We start from the raw sequence: 7,423 nt of genomic DNA, 5'->3' as shown, positions 1-7,423 counted from the left end.
TGTCTTAACTGTTGTTGCTGTATTTAGATGGTTCAGCTGCGAGGGTCTTTAAGCATTGTTTAATTTTACCTAAATGTTGTACATAGGACATTGACAAAACTCTACGACCACTTGTTAGGGAAATACACAAATTATCTTTTATTATTAGAGATTAATTATCTTTATTTGTGATGAGAACTTGATTGCGTAAGAATTTGAATTGAATGTTTGATGTGTAAAAAAAAATAAAAAAAATAAATTATATAAAATAAGTGTTTCCGCCCGGGATCGAACCGGGGACCTTGCGCGTGTGAGGCGCACGTGATAACCACTACACTACGGAAACCTCCCGTTGACATCACCTTCTCAAATTTCCGTGAGATTAAACGTAAAAAAGTTTAGTGTTTTTGTAATTTGTAAGTTGATTGAGGTGTTGCTAAAGGTATTGATCATGATGCCTACAGCTCCCCAGGCCACGTCAGTATAGATAGTGGTTTATAACTTGCGTCTGTGAGAACTGTTGACGCAATAAACTGTTTACATTTCATATATAACACAACGGCAGCAGCACAGATCCTGGTGGGTGAGAGAGAGAGCCACACTAAGTTGCATCATCTCTCTCTATCTCTCTTATCTTATCTTATCCCTCTCTTTCCTCTTGCTACAGTGTAAGGGGGGAGGGGGGGTATATACCAATCGCTTCTGTTTGTCTGTGTGTCTTATTACGCCAGTTATCTCCAGACTGTGTGGGCGGATGTGAACCAAACTCACACACTAGCTTAACACTATATGACCTGACCCGAGTTGGTTTGGGAGGTCATAGTTAGAATTATCTACTCGTTACGTTACTGTTACTTTAGTGAGGTGTAGTGGCGTACTGTCTAACTCTGCTACTTGTGCTACTTTAGTGAGGTGTAGTGGCGTACTGTCTAACTCTGCTACTTGTGCTACTTTAGTGAGGTGTCGTGGTGTACTGTCTAACTCTGCTACTTGTGCTACTTTAGTGAGGTGTAGTGGCGTACTGTCTAACTCTGCTACTTGTGCTACTTTAGTGAGGTGTCGTGGTGTACTGTCTAACTCTGCTACTTGTGCTACTTTAGTGAGGTGTCGTGGTGTACTGTCTAACTCTTGCTACTTGTGCTACTTAGTGAGGTGTCGTGGGTGTACTGTCTAATCCCTGCTACTTTGTGCTACTTTTAGTGAGGTGTAGTGAAAAATGCCTAACTCTGCTACTTGTGCTACTTTAGTGAGGTGTCGTACTGTAACTCTGCTACTGTGCTACTTTAAGTGCGTACTGTCTAACTCTGCTACTTGTGCTACTACCCACCAACCCCAATCTAACCTGCTACTTGTGCACTTTAGTGAGGTGTAGTGCGACTGTCTAACTCTACTGCTATTAGTAGGTGTAGTGCACTGTCTAACTCTGCTACTTGTGCTACTTTAGTGAGGTGCTACTTGTCACCACCGCCCAGCTGATGTGTCACTCAAGCGAACATCCTCCACCAGCCTCTCACTCAGCCTTGATATCTACCCACTTCCTGCCTGCTGGTGTACACTGCTGCTCCAACACACACACACACACACACACACGACTGTACAACACACTCACTCCCTGCATGAGACAACACACCTTGCATGACATACAGCAGGTCGTTCCTGTACCCCCACATGACACACCTAACACCACACGCCTCATCCATACCTGACATGGCTGACCTCCAGGTGACACACGCACACACACACACACACACACACACACACACACATGACACACCCTGATCTGTAAAGTGCATGACCACTTTGCATGATGCACTCAACCACATTCATTGCATCACCACCATCACCCTGCATGACACACCCTGCCACTGCCCACACACACACACACACTTACATAACCAGCACCCTGCATGACACCCACCCCCTCGTCATGAATGGAGGGGTGAGTGGAGGTGGACGTGGCGCGGCAATAGAAGGGGGCGGGGAGCCATGGCCATCTTTTCAGGATGTTGTTTATGGCGGCGTTTGTGTAGTGTTACAATGAGATAATCACCATTTAGCGGAGGGATGTTTTATGGGTGATTCTGCCGGGTGTCGACAGTAGGATGGTGGCGGTAAGAGGTGTCCTGCCCTCTGGCCTAATGTTACCATGTGATGTGAGGTTTGTTGTTAACACATACACACACACACACACACACACACCCACACCACCACACACACATCACACACACACACACACAGTCACACACACTCACACACCCACTCGTAGTCTGGTAGATGATGCACCGCGACATTATCTGGCATGCGTGAATGATGATGTCACGGACGTTTAAACGATAACAGCTGTAGTGAGAATGTGGCGGAGTGATATGCCGCTGTAACGGGGGTGGAAGGCTGCTGTACCCAGTGACATGAAGGCAACTTCCGATACCGGGCTGTGAGTAGCTCCTCCCTCCCTCTCACTCACTCACTCTCTCTCCCTCTCTCTCTCTCTCTCTCTCTCTCTCTCTCTCCGTCTCCCTCCCTCCCTCCCTCTTCTTCCCTCCCTCCCTCACCCTTCCCCCCTCCCCTTCCCTTCACTCACTCTCCCTCCTTCCTTCCTTCCTTCCCTCACTCACTCTCCTGCCTCTCCTTTCTCCTTCTCCTTCCTCCCTCCCTCCCTCCCTCACCCTTCGCCCCTCCCTTCTCACTCACCCTCTCTCCTTCCTTCCTTCCTCACTCACTCTCCCCCTCCCTCCTCCTTTCCTTCCTCCTCCTTCCTCTTCTTCCTCCCCTCCTCACCCTCCCCCTCTTCCACTCACTCTCTCCCTCTCTCTTCCTTCCTTCCCCTCACTCACTCTCCTGCTCTCCCTCCTCCTTTCCTTCCTCCCTCCTTCCTCTTCTTCCTCCCTCCCCTCACCCTTCCCCCCCCCCTTCACTCCCTCTCCCTCTCTCCTTCCTTCCTTTCCCTCACTCACTCTCCCGCTCCCCTCCCTCCTTTCCTTCCTCCCTCCCTCCACTTCTTCCTCCCTCCTCACCCTTCCCCCCCCTCCTTCACTCACTCTCTCTCTCTCTCTCTCTCTCTCTCTCTCCGTCTCCCTCCTCCCTCCTCTTCTTCCTCCTCCCTCACCTTCCCCCCCTCCCTTCACTCACTCTCCTCTCTCCTTCCTTCCTTCCCTTCCCTCACTCCTCTCCCGCTCCCTCCCTCCTTTCCTTCCTCCCTCCCTCCTTCCCTCCTCCCTCCCTCACCCCTTCGCCCCTCCTTCACTCACTCTCCCTCTCTCCTTCCTTTGCCTCCTCACTCTCCCCGCTCCCTCCTCCTTTCCTTCCTCCTTCCTCTTCTTCCTCCCCTCCCTCACCCCTTCCCCCTCCTTCTCCTCTCTCCTCCCCTTCCTTCCTTCCCTCCTCCTCTCACTCCCTCCCTCCTTTCCTTCCTCCCCTCCTTCCTCTTCTTCCTCCCTCCCCTCCCGCCCCCCCCCTCCTTCCTCCTCTCCCTCTCTCCTTCCTTCCTTCCCCTCACTCACTCTCACTCCCTCCCTCCTTTCCTTCCTCCTCCCTCCCTTCTTCCTCCCCTCCCCTCACCCCTTCCCCCCTCCCCTTCCTCCACTCTCCCTCTTTCCTTCCCTCCTCCCCTCTCCCACTCCCTCCCTCCTTTCCTTCTCCCTCCCTCACCCTTCCCCCCCCTCCCTTCCTCCCTCTCCCTCTCTCCTTCCTTCTTTTCCTTCCCTCCTCACTCTCCACACTCCTCCTCCTTTCATTCCCTCCCTCCCTCCTTCCTCCTCCTCCCCTCACCCATGCCCCCCTCCTTCACTCACTCCCTCTCTCCTTCCTTCCTTCCCTCACTCCTCTCCGCTCCCTCCCTCCCTTTCCTTCCTCCTCCCTCCTCTTCTTCCTCCCTCCTCACCCCTTCCCCCCCCTCCTTCACTCACTCTCCCTCTTTCCTTCCTCCTCACTCCCGCTCCCTCCTCCTTTCCTTCCTCCCTCCCTCACCCTTCCCCCCCTCCCTTCACTCACTCTCCCTCTCTCTTTCCTTCCCTCACTCACTCTACCTCCTTCCATCACTTACTCTCCCCAACACACTCTCCTACATCCCACTTAACAATGTATTATCCCGAGTGTGTTAAAGACTCTTAAGAGAAATAATGTAATAGAAGGAAGACTGGCGGCTCTTAAGACTCGACAGTGTGTAGAGGCTTCACTGTGAGGCTTCTTATGAGGAGCTTTAGGAGTCTACCACAGAAGTCGTATTGGTTAGACTCCCATACAGTACTTCATAAGGTGGAGCGTTAGTGGAGGAGGACCACTAACAGGCAGGCAGGAGTGTGTACTGGAGGACGAGGTAGTGGTGGTCATTGAGGGAGGTCACACTTGATGATCGAGGAGGAGGGGGAGGAGGAGGAGGAGGTGGTGGGGCGGGGCGGCGATGGTCATTACCTCACACACCACCACCACCATTACCACCACCGCCACCATCGTCACTACCATGGCCACTATCACCACCACAGCACCATAACTGTCACCACTACCACCTTCCTCAACTGATTAATGTTAGTGGTGACTGTCCGGGCGGCAATAAACTCTTGCATGTGATAACTGATCCGTTCACGAGAGTACTGGAGTGTGTTGGGGGGACTCCACTCCACACCCTCCCCCTCCCACCTCACCCTCCCTTTTCACCTTACCCAGTCCTCCCTCCCCCCTTTACCCTTCCCCCTCTCCTCACCCCTTCCCCTTCCCCTCAATACACCTTCTCTATACCTTGAATAATTAATGTTGGGGCCGCGTCAGGTTCAGGTAATTCGACTCGGATTTATTAAGGGACTTAGAGTGTGTGTGAGGGACTGAAGGAGCCAGAGGTGAGGTGAGGGCTGAGGGTGTGTGTGGGAGGGACTGAAGGAGCCAGAGTGTGTGAGGGACTGAAGGAGCCAGAGTGTGTGTGTGTGTGTGTGAGGGACTGAAGGAGCCAGAGTGTGTGTGTGTGAGGGACTTGAAGGAGCCAGAGTGTGTGTGTGTGAGGGACTGAAGGAGCCAGAGTGTGTGTGAGGGACTGAAGGAGCCAGAGTGTGTGAGAGGGACTGAAGGAGCCAGAGTGTGTGAGGGACTGAAGGAGCCAGAGTGTGTGAGGGATTGAAGGAGTCAGAGGTGTGTGAGGGACTGAAGGAGCCAGAGGTGTGAGGGACTGAGCCAGAGTGTGAGGGGAGTGTGGGAGGGACTGAAGGAGCCAGGAGTGTGTGAGAGGGACTGAAGGAGCCAGGGTGTGAGAGGGACTGAAGGAGCCAGAGGTGTGTGAGGGACTGAAGGAGCCAGAGTGTGGGGTGTGAAGGGAGCCAGAGGTGTGTGAGGGATTGAAGGAGCCAGAGTGTGTGTGTGAGGGACTGAAGGAGCCAGAGGTGTGTGTGAGGGGACTGAAGGAGCCAGTGTGTGTGTGTGAGGGACTGAAGGAGCCAGAGTGTGTGAGGGACTGAAGGAGCCAGAGTGTGTGTGTGAGAGGGACTGGAAGGAGCCAGAGAGGGATGTGTGTGCAGAGGTGTGTGTGTGAGGGAGGGACTGCTAAGGGAGCCAGGAGTGTGTGTGAGAGGGACTGAAGGAGCCAGAGTGTGTGTGGAGGGGACTGAAGGAGCCAGGAGGGGAGAAGGTGCCAGAGGTGTGAGAAGGAGCCAGAGTGTGTGAGAGGGACTGAAGGAGCCACCTGGACCCATGATGATTCATTCCGGCGGTGGCTTTTTGGAGGAAGGAAAGGGGGAGGTGGAGGGAGGAAAGGAGAGTAAGGAAGAGGGGGGGGGGAATGTGCGGGAGGGAGGAAAGAGAGTGTGAGGAAAGGAGTGAGGGAGGGAGGGAGGGGGAGGGAGAGTGTGAGGAAGAGATTGAGTGTTGAGGGGAGAGACTCAGGAAGAAAGCGAGTGTTTGAGGTTGGAATCCAGGGAGAAAGTAATTGAGGGAGGAAGTGAGGGAGAAAGGAAGGACCAGTCACCCCCATCCCCCAACACCCCCACCCAACCCCCACCCACAACATCTGGCCCAAAATCACCTTCGGTACATTTAACACCTCTAATCACCACACACAGAGACCAGTACTTAGTCAATGCTCTGATTTATCTCTTGAGTTCACGTGTGGTAGAGAAATACTATCTCCCAGTTGATGTGAGGTAGAGAAATACTGTCTCCCAGTTGATGTGTGGTAGAGAAATACTATCTCCCAGTTGACGTGTGGTAGAGAAATACTGTCTCCCAGTTGATGTGTGGTAGAGAAATACTATCTCCCAGTTGACGTGTGGTAGAGAAATACTGTCTCCCAGTTGATGTGTGGTAGAGAAATACTGTCTCCCAGTTGATGTGTGGAAGAGAAATACTGTCTCCCAGTTGATGTGTGGTAGAGAAATACTATCTCCCAGTTGACGTGTGGTAGAGAAATACTCTCTCCCAGTTCACGTGTGGTAGAGATATACTATCTCCCAGTTCACGTGTGGTAGAGAAATTTTATCTCCCAGTTGACGTGTGGTAGAGAAATACTATCTCCCAGTTGACGTGTGGTAAGTCTATCTCCCAGTTCGTGTGGTAGAAATACTATCTCCAGTTCGTGGTGAAACTCTATCTCCCAGTTCGTGTCGTGAAATACTGTCTCCCAGTTCGTGAGGTGAAATACTATCTCCCAGTTCACGTGTGGTAGAGAAATGCTATCTCTCAGTTGACGTGTGGTAGAGAAATGCTATCTCCCAGTTCACGTGTCGTAGAGAAATACGGTCTCCCAGTTCACGTGTGGTAGAGAAATACGGTCTCCCAGTTCACGTGTGGTAGAGAAATACTATCTCCCAGTTGACGTGTGGTAGAGAAATACTATCTCCCAGTTCACGTGTGGTAGAGAAATACTATCTCCCAGTTGACGTGTGGTAGAGAAATACTATCTCCCAGTTGACGTGTGGTAGAGAAATACTATCTCCCAGTTGACGTGTGGTAGAGAAATACTATCTCCCAGTTGACGTGTGGTAAATACTATCTCAGTTCACGTGTGGTAGAGAAATACTATCTCCCAGTTGACGTGTGGTAGAGAAATACTATCTCCCAGTTGACGTGTGGTAGAGAAATACTATCTCCCAGTTCACGTGTGGTAGAGAAATACTATCTCCCAGTTGACGTGTGGTAGAGAAATACTATCTCCCAGTTCACGTGTGGTAGAGAAATACTATCTCCCAGTTCACGTGTGGTAGAGAAATTTCCAGTTGACGTGGTAGGAAATACATCTCCAGTTCACGTGTGGTAGAGAAATACTATCTCCCAGTTCACGTGTGGTAGAGAAATACTATCTCCAGTTGACGTGTGGTAGAGAAATACTATTCCAGTTCACGGTAGAGAAATACTTCCCAGTTCACGTGTGGTAGAGAAATACTATCTCTCAGTTCACGTGGTAGAGAAATACTATCTCCATCACGTGTGGTAGAGAAATACTATTCCAGTTCACGTGTGGTAGAGA

At 51.4% G+C, this 7,423-nt stretch overlaps 1 non-coding gene across 1 annotated transcript; it reads right to left on the bottom strand.

Moving 5' to 3' along the window:
* Positions 1-252: 252 nt before the first annotated feature.
* Positions 253-325, bottom strand: Trnav-cac. The gene has a single exon. It is a non-coding gene; the product is annotated as a tRNA-Val (tRNA).
* Positions 326-7,423: the final 7,098 nt, after the last annotated feature.

The sequence above is a fragment of the Homarus americanus genome, unplaced genomic scaffold (genome assembly GCF_018991925.1).
Source record: "Homarus americanus isolate GMGI-L3 unplaced genomic scaffold, GMGI_Hamer_2.0 scaffold13022, whole genome shotgun sequence".
NCBI classification, from domain to species: domain Eukaryota; kingdom Metazoa; phylum Arthropoda; class Malacostraca; order Decapoda; family Nephropidae; genus Homarus; species Homarus americanus.
The sequence above is the reverse complement of the archived record's forward strand: the minus strand, read 5'-3'. Positions and strand labels throughout refer to the sequence as shown.